Source organism: Plectrocnemia conspersa, unplaced genomic scaffold (assembly GCF_051122295.1).
Source record: "Plectrocnemia conspersa isolate PC_06_02 unplaced genomic scaffold, ASM5112229v1 ptg000003l, whole genome shotgun sequence".
Lineage (NCBI taxonomy): Eukaryota > Metazoa > Arthropoda > Insecta > Trichoptera > Polycentropodidae > Plectrocnemia > Plectrocnemia conspersa.
In genome coordinates, this window is record NW_028277167.1 from 7,387,363 (window position 1) to 7,401,226 (window position 13,864).

General features: G+C 28.9%; 1 long non-coding RNA gene across 1 annotated transcript; it reads right to left on the reverse strand.

Moving 5' to 3' along the window:
- Positions 1-4,865: 4,865 nt before the first annotated feature.
- Positions 4,866-5,770, reverse strand: LOC148236487 (uncharacterized). The gene is made up of 2 exons (XR_015809063.1): positions 5,645-5,770; positions 4,866-5,508 (listed from the first exon to the last, which is right to left on the reverse strand). It is a non-coding gene; the product is annotated as an uncharacterized LOC148236487 (long non-coding RNA).
- Positions 5,771-13,864: the final 8,094 nt, after the last annotated feature.

Sequence of the window (13,864 nt, forward strand, 5' to 3'; positions counted from 1 at the left end):
TACTTCGTTTTATTTACTATTTATATCAACTGTAGTAATTAAAAGAAAAATTAATGGAAAAAAACCCACAAATTGTATACTAATATATATAGGTAATAATCATATGATTTAACTCTTGAAAAATCATGTAGTGAACTTGTGTCAATGTCATTGAGGCACGTTGATGGTTATAAAATATTTGCAAGATAATATGTACTTGCATCACATAAATCCATATAATATGCAAATTAGTACATACTTTTAGATTTAAAGTAATATTTAGTAAGGAAAAATCATACCTTACTTTTCCCAAATTGACTTTTTGGAGTGAGAGTGCAAAATTTAATTTAATTAGAGGATTTAAAAATCGCTATCTATTTGAAACCCATATTTAATAAATTAGACCATATAGGTCTAATTTTTAGGAATGAAGTATCAGATTAAAAATATTAGGTGACTCCAAAAGAATTATATTGGAAGAAATTGGAACTCTAACATGTTTAAATTATAATTTATTTTTTACGATTACATTAAAATATCCAGTAATTAATTATAATATAATAATACGCTTATTTTCGTCTTAGGTAGCATTACAGCTAATGTCTGAACAAGGGTAAGAATAGTTATAATTATATCATGTGTTTAAAACATACACAAAAAATATATTTTGTTATTCAATGGTTTACTGTTTTTTAATGTTACAAGAATTGTTTTTTTATGAAGTTGACATAATACTAGAAAAATATTTATTGTTTCTTTATACAAATTGTTGAGAAGCATACAAGTAGATTGTACAGTCAATATTATTGTCTGTACGTCTATAAAAACTGTAGAAAAACCGCTTTTCAATTTTTACTTTGCAAATTTATTATTGATGGTTAAATGAATTAGTCATTTACTAGCTATTTGCATTTAATATTTCATTGAGAATATTCGCCGACACGATTTTATTGCTTTTGACGTGGATTTTTGACTTCTGAGAAGTGATAATTGTTTTTGCGCCCTCCTATTGACCAAAATTCGATTTGAATTTACTTTGATTAATGCTCTCATATCGAAACACTATAATAAAGTCGATAAGCATATCGATAATATTTTAAAAAACATAGTGTAATATCAAAGTGCAGATAAACTATGGGCAATATGCGAAATACGTCAGTACTTCTACCTATTTTCTCGTGAGAGATGAATTGCCTTAGTTTGTATTATGTACTTGACCTAATGAAAGTTCTAAAACTTAGTTTTAAAAATTTCAGTAGGTTAGATTTGAGTTTGAAGTAAAATAGAGTTTCATAGATATTAATTATAGTTTCGCTAGTAGAAATATATATTCACTAGTGAAAATATAACTTCATTGAAAAATACACATTCACTGTAACATTTATACGTGGCATGTAAATAAATATAATTCAGATAAATTATACTTTTACTGGTAAAAATAAAAATATCTACCAGTGGAAATGTATTTCGATACAATTTAACTAGAATGAAATTTTTTTGGGATAGATTCAAGACTTTTTTTAAATTTGTTTGTTTAAAATCAGGGATGATCTTCAGTTTTTTCCAGGGGGAGGGAGGGGGGGTAGCAAATGGTGGACAGTCAGTGTTCGTTTTTCTAGTATTTCGACTATATAAAGATTCATAGTATTTCATTAAATGACACGCCTTTTTACTGGCCAAATTGAAGAGGAGGTAACTCGCCGCCAAGTTCATGCGATTGAACGTCGTTGGAGCACCTAAAAACCAACATCCGCCACTCAAATGCTATTATTTTTCATAATTAATTAAATACTTACATCTAATGTTCGATTGATAAATTTTTTTTTTTTTAATTACCATTTATATATGATATTCTTCAGCATTAACTATGTATCGTAAAAGATTTATGATAAAACTGAAAGACTACTCTCGATTAAAATAAAAGATTCGGCATAATTAATCCTCGCGACGTTATAGAGGCACAAAATAATAAATATATATATCTGCCTTTGTCTTGACATTAAATAACTCACGACAAGAACGGTTACTCAATATGCTAGGAATTAACCCAAAAAATCAAAGATTATATAAAATAATGATAAATGCGGTAGCCCTAATTTTTCGAATAATATTGTTTATTATTTTAACATTTGGATCATTGTGTTTTACCTTATCCTGTTGGCAATCTGAGGTCGCAAATTCAGAAGACAAAGGTAGGAAATTGCGAATCCTTGAGCGTCTCCTTCCACCCGTGACGATTAAACTATCCCATTGTATTCTTAGGCGCTCATTATTCCTATGGTGGTGCAGAAAAAATCAATTGTTCCCATAGCGAATGTGGGCTCGTGTGTGTTGCGAGGTGATCGGAATTGAACCGTAACGGAGACTGAAAATCTTCATGTTATGGTTTCCATTTAAAAAAGACGTTGCATGATCGAGAAACTGCAGGATATATGGTCTGGCGATCTGTGGTGCACTTTTGTGTCACGGGGTGCATATATTAAGTTTACCAGTACTCGAGAAAGCGACAAAGAATGGTTACTTGATATAAGTATATTTTATTATTGTAGGTACATAAATACAAAATAGGAATAAATATATTAAAAAACAGAATGTTAAATCTTTGGAAGTTCACATTTCTATGTGTAATGTTAGTAATAAATATAATACAAATTTTATTTGCATTTTAAAAGTATACAATAATTATCTGTGCATTTTAATTTTAGTGTTTTTGGCAACAATTTTTTATGTGATGTGTATTGAAATGTACTTTTAAAACATAATAAAGTTTGACACATATTTTATATATGCACTAACGATTTCAAAGCACAAGATTGAAAGGAGGCAACCATAATGGTATTATTTAAAAAAATAATGCACACTTAATTAAAAAATATTTTTGTATCCTTTTTTAAAATAATCGCTGACATGCAGGCCTATTGGAAACTTATGTTATGTCGACAGTTTAAATAATAAAAAAATAAATAATTAATTAGTATAGATATCCCAATATCAAAAGGAGATATTTTTATATATGTATTGCTTATGAGCCCATCACAATACCTCTCGCTTTGTTAAAAATATATTTATTCGTTTTAAATTTACAGTGCTACAAATTTGAGAGGTTTTTTGCAGTATTTAAGTAGCATATTGTTGATTTTTGTTTAGTACACATAATCATTGTATTTTTTTTTAAATAGTTAATACAGTAATATTTATTAATTACTTTTTAATTTTACCGTTGAAATAGAACTTAAATTCATTAATCAAATTAGCAGTATTAAAATAATGATACTATAATTGCAGAACGATTAATTCTACTAATATGAATACGCAATAATGTACAAAAATTTTGCCGCAAAGATGTAATTTATATGTAAAACTGAAAAATAATTTCGTAAAGGTACTTAATCGCATTTTTTTCAACAAAAAAATAATATTATTTCAAAAATTACACCCCAAATTATTCCATAGCAACAAATTAACCTTGTATAATTTAAATTTTTTTTGTGTAAATATTACTAGCTTTTTTATATTCTGAAATATTCAAAAAATGCCGACGAACAACGATTTTAAGTCATTATCTGTGACTTATTTGGTTACATGATACAATATAATATATATATATATATATATATATATATATATATATATATATATATATATATATATATATATATATATATATATATATATATATATATATATATATATATATATATATATATATATATATATATATATATATATATATATATATATATATATATATATATATATATATATATATATATATATATATATATATATATATATATATATATATATATATATATATATATATATATATATATATATATATATATATATATATATATATATATATATATATATATATATATTATTCGTAAATAAGAATATATGACAAAAAACATTCCCCCCCTTCGCTAAGGTAAGACACTTTATATATATACTGTAGCAAAACCGCAATATAATGTAATCTAAATAAATTATTACATGTATATTTTTCCTCCTAAAGTATAACATATTGTAAAGTAATAAGCAAAGTCTAAAATACAAAATAAATATGCTAAAAAATACAACTATAGAAGTGGACACTACATTATTATAGTAAAAAATGGTATTTTTGTAGAAAATAATAGTAGTAACTTATTATCATCATCACTTTAAACAATGTTGTATTATTTATTATTTAATTTATTTAAATTAAATAAATTAAAAAATATTATTTTACAAAGATTTAAAATTGATTTTTAAAATTTCAAACTAAAAAAATTGATTGTCCTTAAAACAAGTAACGAAAATGGTTGTATATTCTTTGAAATAAAACCACACTCTTATAGATAAAAAGTTAATATCTACAATTTATATTTTATTATCTTTTTGATTATTTCCTTTTTATCTATATTCAATAAACTTGTTGATAACAGTTAAATAATTATGAATTTCTAGTACATTAAATGTAACACATCAAGACAATCAATTTTATTGTTTGAAATATTGAAAAGCAATATTAAATCATTTGCAATAGGAATGAATAAAAAATATAAATTATGTTGTTGTAAAAAAACGATGTAAAACCAATTAACTTGCAACATTTTGTGTTTATAATTTTCAGAAGTAAAGTACCAAATCATCAATAGAAAACCAGGATATTACTTAAATAATAATTAAATCTTTGTGGCAAAAGTTTTGTTGTACATTAATATAAATAAATATTAACCAATGAATTTATATAATTTATATCTCACACATGAAGCTTAAAAAAGGTCTAGATTCGTCAAAGTTTTAACACATTCATGTTAAAAAATATCAAAATATTTATAATCTTATTATATGAAAATAAAAATAAGCTAAATTAATATTAAAATAAATAAAATATAAAATAATATTAATATGCTTTATACCAACTATTTTAAAATGCACTACACAATCATTCGAAGAATACACATATGGCACAGTAGTTTAACCAAACGTTGAGTCAAACATAAACCGAGACTAGGTAGTACTATACTATGTACATATTTGTTTTCATAAATTATATAGATATAGAGAGATGCATAGTTCGAAGTTTAGTGAATGACCTATAGGGGTCATAAGTAACGAGTTATTTGCAAAACTATGCATCATTTGGCACTGTTCCAGATATTTAACTTCAATTGTATAGAGGACGTTTAATAAAAGTGCACATTTATGCATTTTAATCAAACGTCCTCTGGACCGCTTCCAACATTTTTTGGAGCTTCCTCAACTTGTCCTTGAGCGTTTTCAACTACAGGTTCTTTTACAGGCTCGATGTATTGAAAATCACCCTCAACGGGTCTATCGTTTTTGATGTCGTAATTATATTTTTGGATGAATATTTTTTGGCTTTTTTCAAGCTCTGCTTCAGCATTTAATGGCACAATAGCACTTTCATTCTCTTGGTTGATAATTTGCACGTTTAGGCTATTTTCGTCCGGAAAGAGCACTCTTCTGACTTGGTTTTGTGCTGCATTCAACCGCGTGGCATCGCCCTCCATATTTTCTCTGAAATAAATTTACAATAATCAGATTCCTGTGATTAATGCGATGGCACAGTTTAATCTAACATATCAGTAAGAGTGTCCAGCTGATTTTGACATATGATGACATATTTAGAACTAAACATATAAATCTTACTTACATTTATAGGCACCTGTTGCTCTATTGCACTGTTTTTAACACAAATCACAGCCGATTGTTATCCCAATTACTGACTTAGCACTTTTAAAATAGTGCACTTCCGATTCATCTGAACGTCAACAGTCGAATGAGTACGTTTGCGAGCAAATTAATACGCAGGTCTCAGTGCAGGGGTTTCTATTCTCTTAAATCCGAGATAGTTTCTACGGGCAGGGCTAATTATATCACAACTCTTACATTTTTTCTGTTAATATTTAAATTTAAAACTCTTAACTGCTCTTAGAGTGTTACTAAATTAATATTTAATATATATATATATAAAATTTCCAATAAAGCATTATTTTTTGTATGTGTATATTTTTATTAGGTAATGATATGACTACATAAAAATACTAAAACAATAATTTAACTGTTATCTAAACAAATGAACAATGTTTAATAATATATTAATTCACGCAGTTGACATTCTCGTGATTTTTATTAATTTAATTAATTTAATCGTGTATTTAAAATAAATTATATTTAATAAGGTTAAACATATTAAGTGATATATATTGTGCGATACCCAGAGCCGGATTTAGATGAAGAAAGGCTCTACTAGGCAGGGCCTCCGATAGTGCACCCGAGAAAACAATGATTCCGGACCTCATAACTAAAATGGTATTTTATCAGGCGGTAAGATACTTTCTCTATTGATCACTCGTGTGCTATGTGACGAGAGTAAGTGAGAGATAAGGTCATGCGGTCCGCATGCCTATATCTCTCACTCACTCGCCCACCCGCGCTTTTATTTTATATATTTTTCAACATCATAATTTAAATTCATGAATAAATAATAATATGTACGGGTTAACCCTTTCTATGCTACAAATAAATATAAAAATTCTCCACCGTTGCGACATATTTTCTGAAATCATATTTTATACGAAATGTTTTAATTAGGCATTTATTTACCTGATATTTTGTCGTGTTTTCTTTGCTGTTCAGAGTTGCCATATAGTGAATTTTCAGTCCAGGTCAAAAGCAATAAAATCGTGCCATCGCGGTGAAAACGCTCGATTATCAAGTGTTTATATGTAAAGACTTTTTATAACAATATTACGAGTGAGAATCGAATAAAGTACATCTAAACCGAATTTTGATCAATAGGAGAGTGCAAAAAAATCCTTTCTCAGAAGTCAAAAATTCACGTCAAAAGCAATAAAATCGTGCCGTCGCCGTCGCAGCGGGATTATTATTATTATTAGTCCTAATTGCTGTCACTTCCTGATTATTTCCCAATATATAATAAATGACAATTTTTGATTAAAAACATATAACATATTGTAACTATTTAAAATTATGTATTTATTATTTTATGCTTTATTTATTAAGTTATTACTTATGAATACATTTCATACAATGTTAATTTGGCTGATTTTCTGACTGATAAACATTCTACAACCGTGAGATTTTATTTGTGTTGAGTTTTTTTAGCTCAGCCATTGAAAGTCTCTCTTGGCTACGTCGAATGTTTATTAATTCATATTTCATCGCAGGTCATTTCCCATCACCTCATAAATTAGTTACACATAAACAATTCATAGTTGAATTTTATTAACGCGAACCCCATTAACCACTTAAAAATCAAATTAAATCGTATGTCGGTCACACTGCTATTTAATACGATTATTTTATTCAAAGGCTAAAAAAGTCTCATGTCATTGTATTTTATTAGATAAATTAGAGCTAATGTGTGTTTTGGCTATTTTTGCCTGAGAATATTATTAAAAACAATACCGAAAATTAAAGCGATCACGGTAAGTTTGGTATTATCCGCCTATTAAGTAATTATTACTTAAATTCCTTCCGTCACGCTATTATCAATTTAATTGGTGAGGAAAAATCTTATGTTTTCTGGCATGGTCCATTTATTTTCTTAAGAAAAAATATTATTAATTTTAATAGTATTCGTATCAAGTTTTCAACGAGTTTTATGAAGCAAGGTAGGAGATTTATTGTACATAAATTATTAATAAGAACTGTCTTTAACAAACTTGTAGAGGGTGTAATTGGCATTAAAATCCGTGCCTGCTATCTGAAAATGGAAAATGGCTTCTCGATAAAAAATATTTCACACTTTTCTTGAAACAAATATAAAAATACTGAAGATTATAGATCATGGTGTTATAAAGTGGTCGATATGGTAATGTTTGGGGTCGATTCGGCGAAAGCTTCGTTTGTATGTCTCGTATATGTCAATCGAATTTCTGAACAAAAGTAAAATTTTGATATATTTTCAAGCAGAATTCTGGCATATATACAACTGAGAAAAACGGAGGAGTTCAATGTCCCTACTCAATCTCTTGAGTAATATGGCTGGTTCAGGGTGGAACTAAAATCTTGGTACTTTTTAAGAATGTCGGCGTCACACTCAGAAACCAATGGTTATGTAATTTACGCTGCGTGGCTCCGCTGCGTACAGAAAATTATATTAAATATATGATTCACGGTCATTTTACCGTGTTTATCTGTGAATATCATAGCAAGCGTTTCTTTTACCGTGTAGACATCTTACCGTTTGAATTTTTTACCGTTGTTCACATTTTTAATTTTTTTTTAGTATTATTACTACTTCATATTTGTGTTTTACTTAAATATTTCTTAATGATTTTTTGGTATTTTTTTCCTATTTTTATTTTTGTTATTATCTATATTTTTACCTTTTGTTATATCCATTAGTTTTACTTTTTTAAATTAATTACATTTTTTAGTAATTAAAATTATTAAAACTATGTCAAGCAAAATTTCTAATATTTCAACAATACGATATCTAAGGTACAATGTTTGAGTTATCACTTTTTACCTATCCTCGAAAAAACTCTCAGAAGTCAAAAATTCTCCCTTCTCAGAAGTCAAAAATTCACGTCAAAAGCAATAAAATTTTCGCGCTCTTATTGCCCAAAATTCGGTTTAAATATACTTTGACCAATATTATCATATCAGAAGTCTGTAGTTATATCAACCAGGATAGCTACCATATTTTTAAAACATAGTGTAACATCTATATATCGCATGTACATAAAAAACGATTAATATGTAAATGTATTATATATATTACTACGTATGGATAAGTAAAAATCATATTATTTTATTAGCAAATGCCGGATAAATTATATTTTCACTAGTAAAAATATATATCTACCGGTAAAAATGTATTCCGATATGACTTCACTAAAATGGTATATCTTAAAAAATATTTTCGGGATAGATTCGAGCTTTTTCTCAATTTTCTTTGAGGGATACCCCTTGAATTTCAGGGTTATAAACAGGGACGTCATTTCAGCGTTTTTATTATTTATATTTCATTAAGATACTATTTGATAAAATTACAATAATTTTTTGCCTAAATTTTAGTGAGGGGCAATTTCCCCACCTGCCCCCCCCCCCCCAATGACGTCCATGAGTAAAAAAGTCGCATGAAAGGTCAAATATGACCATTGTGACACGGACACAATAAGAAATCGGACACGTAAATGTATATTCAATTTAGAAAGAAAGCGTCGGTTAAGCACAAATTAAAAACGTTACAAGTGACACAGTTTACGGGGCGCAGACCCTCGACGACGCGCGGCTCCGTGTACGGCTCTTAAGTGCGAAATTTGTATTTATCCTACGCTTAATAAAAATAGAGCTAAATAAATTTTGATAAAAAGTCACGTAATTAATAAATTATACAATAAAAAATAAAATAAAAGATTTGATCCTAAAGATGAATATATAATAGATGCAGCATATCAATATAAACGTATAAAAATCGTAATTAAAGTTTTATTGTATAATTGACTAAAAACGTCTTTTTATAAAAATTAATTCAGCACTAAAAGGGCTACATAGGGCCCAACCAGTCAAATGAAATAGATCAACGGCTCAAGATCTATTGTGAGGCGTGGCTCAAATCTTTTGATATCCCTGATGCCCAAGGGTGTCTCAATACCGTTTATAAACATGATAAGCCAATGACTTTACTATTTTTTTCAATTATTTCCATTTCAAGTTCCCAATGAAATGTATTTAAATTATCACTTATTATTTTTTTGTTTGTTTTCTGTATTTTTATTTTGCTTAAATTGTGAAAGGTTTTTTAATTTCTTGCCTTAAATGATAACGTTTTATATTCCTATTTTTTATTAAATGTAGCTAATAACTAATTGCAAACACGAAAATGGTTATAAACCAGTAACATGTGTATTATATGTATATAATTAGTGTGTTTGTAAAATTATTTATTTTATTGAAATAAGAGTACTTGAAAAAAATAGGTGAATGACATAATATTATCCACGACTTAGGCCGGTTTCACACGTGCCGGATCGATTCGCCCGGCACCGGGCCGGCGCCGTGTAGTGGGGATGGTGTTGTATGGGCTAGTACTGACCATTTCAGACGTGCCGGACGAATCCATCCGGCGCCGGCCCGACGCTGGCTGCCGGGTTGTCGCCGGTCGCGCTCACTACAACTGTCCGGCGCCGGGTACCGCGTTGAGTGTGGTGGGGGTAAAACTCAAACATGAACCGGGCCGTTGACAGAGATTGTGGTATCTTGTAATAAAATTATTAAATATATTTCTCGTGTTTAGGCAATAGCGGAAGAAATAGACCTCGAAATTTTAATTATATTAATGTAATCTCTTTTAATTGTCTTACTAGAATACATACAAAAATAAAATCCTAACGCGAAATGCGTGGAAGGACTTATGTGAAGCCGTTAATCCTAAATGACTGGCATCAGTTGACGAGGTATAGGTCGGGTTGGGAAGAAACCGGCCAGAAACCGGCCAGAGACCGGCCACGTGTGAAAGCTTTGTAAACGGCGCCGGCCCGGTGCCTGGTGAATCCATCCGGCACGTGTGAAACCGGCCTTACGGTATTTAAAACTGAGTAGATAATATTTATACCAAACGCATTTATGAAACAATTATTAAAAGCTTATATTATTTATAAATAATAAATATAAATGTATAAAAAATGCTAAGGAATGACATGACGCCGTTTTTGCCTGAACATTCAAAGTAAATCGCAGGCGGATTAATGATTAATTTTGACCCATGCATTTCCGTGAAAATCGGCCACTTTCACCCAATGTTCCGTCGTGCAGTGCAAACTTTTTGTAAAGTTTCAATAAATGCATTGTTCAGAATTAAATTTTTTATGTTCAAAAGAATTATGAAGCGTATCATAATTTTCAAGAGCACCACGTTATTAAAACCACAAGCAATTAAACACTAGTATAGTATTAGGTAAATTCATATTGTATCTCTTTAGGGTAATTTGACTAACATGAACATAAATGTGTTTTTTATATTAATTTGTGTGGAATCTCGGTACAATGTGCCAAGTAACAAACGATACATATAATTAGCGATCATTGCCCGTGACAGAAAATTTGTTAATCCAATTTTATTATCCGAATCTGCTTGTAAGAGATCTTAATCAAATTTAAAATTGCAACTGATTATGAACGCTGATTCAGTCGGCGCCGATTCGCTTTGTAACTGTCGGTGGTCAGTCACTGAGATTTATTTATGATATTTATTTTATCCATAACTAGCACTTGATATATTGCACATTAAAGCACACGTTTATATAACAATATACGTACATATTTATATTTTTAATAATTATATAATAACAATAACCTTATCATGAACACATATAATATAGTTTAAGAAAGTTTTAACTTGTGAGGTAAAGTCTCTTTTAATATTTTGATTTAATTTGCACTAAATTTCATAACTAGATACAAACCTTAATAATTAATTTTAAAGGAACCTCAAATTGCGAGTAACTTGGTTTACAGATGTTTTAAAGTTTGACTTGATAAACGAGCGTTGTTTTGCAATATAATAAGTACATATTGCACCACTTTATTTACAATTGAGCCGATGATTCTTCTCAACAGTCGATCCAAAAATATTTGAAAACATACCTTTTGGAAAAGAATATTCCATTTAGTTAATTATGGATTATGCTCCTACTCAAACTCCAAATCTAAAGGACGACTTACTGGGGGAATTCGAGTTCGTTAAGATAAAGTTTCTTCTTCCTAACACATCAGCAGTTCATTTCGAACAATTATATATTATAATTTTTTTTATTAACATCAACTACATATTGATTTGCTAAAATGTCTGTTTTAAAACATAATTCGAATTTTTAAAACATTTTAATCCCACAACAGTTATCAATAGTTTAAAATATTACACTTGATACTTTTCTACCTCAGGATTTTTTATATATAAAAAATAAAAAAAGTAATGTTCGTCATTAGCACCATGACTTTCTAAATTAGCCCTAATTCATGCGATTAATGAATTTTGAAGGGATAAACCAGGTGTTGTCTTCGGCAGATGTTACATTTGTAATACTTCTTCAACAGAGGAGTTAAAATGCACACAACTATATTATATATGTATGTTTATGCATTGGTGTGTTTGAATAAATAAACTCATCAATTTTGGTAAAAATTTTGAGCTTTTAAAAAAATATTGTTATTAATATAATAGATTACAACGTGTAACTACACAGCGCATAATGTATAAATAATGTAAATATACGAATTCGTCTCTGTCAGTGGTTTTCATTACGATATATTAAAAACACATAAATACGTACGAGTAATTAAAAATGAATCAAGTAAAATCGTATGATTCGTTCTTTTTCCAATCTTGTACATTTTTATTAGTATCGCAGCTAAATCGTTAATCACAAAAATTCAGAATTGTTTTATTGAAAATCTAGCATATAGTAATATAAGTGAGAAGCAAAATGTTTATAAAGACGTATACATTTTTTTAATAAATAATTTTAATAAACATATTTTGGAACTTCCAATTAATGCAACTCCTTACCAGTCAAATTTATAATCATACTAAAAATATATTTATTTATTTAAGTACATTTTTCATCACAACCATACTAAGACACTTTTGCGGCTCAAAAATAATATCTAAATATAAATTCTCAGTCATGAATAATTTTCTAATTGTAGTTTTTCTGCAATCTGGTATGTAACATCAACAAGTCGATGTTATGCACCAGGGCACATGATTTTAAGTTGATCTTTACTTAATTCTTAAAATGTATTTTTTTAACAAGTGTAATCTAAAAAATATTATTATATAAAAGGAATGCGGATTATGCATATTCCGCATCGGATACTTTGCATACCGTCATTCACCTAGTTATATAATCATCCACTGCGTGGCGCTGTGTGTCGTCTGTGATCGTTGACTGATTGGATATATGCTCGCTGGTCGCTTATAGAGCAGACGCGACGCTCTGTATTCGAAGCGGTTTAAAAGCTCCATATGTGTGTACGCACATACATTGATAATACGTACATTAGATCACATTATCCCAGAAGTTGTACTTAAATATACGACGCTTTAATATATTTAATAAGATATACGTTTCTTCTATTAACCTTTTCACCGCGGATCTATCCATGCCGTGGTAAACTACGCTCACGCTACTAATATTCTAAACATCATGAATATAAAAAATATTTCAGTTGTTAATATTTATGTGTTTATGTATAAAAAAAATATTTTTTTAATTCATTAAAAATAGCGTCGCATTGATTATTAAGTGTTGACAGCCCCCTCTAATTATTAAATCGTAATTTAAAAAAATATTTTTAGCCTTAGTCATGAGGTCAATAAAAAATGAAGACATCATTACCACGAAGAATGGAAAGATGATTATTGTTTTACTGTGATTAAGGATGCTGTTTTTTAATACACAAATCAACTGTGACGACAGCGAACAATGTCGAAAAATATTTTAAGACAATGCATTCCAAATATGATGCACAAAATATCCAAGAAATACTGAAATACGCAATGTAAAAATTTTTAATTTAAAAGTTAACTCATCTTTGCAGCATAACATGTTTGTGAAAATCGTAACACTCAGAGTAACCGTTGCATCTTTGGATTATTATTAATCAAAAATAAAAAAGCATTTGTTGATGTAAATTTAATCAAAGAGACGTTTCACTCTTTTAAATACAGTAAACTCCCGAATAACACTACCCCTTTTAGCACGATCGACTGAAAAAATCGACCATACCCCAAACAACGCGTTTGCGAACTACGTCACACTCGCTCGCTAAGAATGATTCGGTATGGTCTTGAATAAGTATATTTGTCTCGCTTGCTCTTACACTACGTGCATCTCCT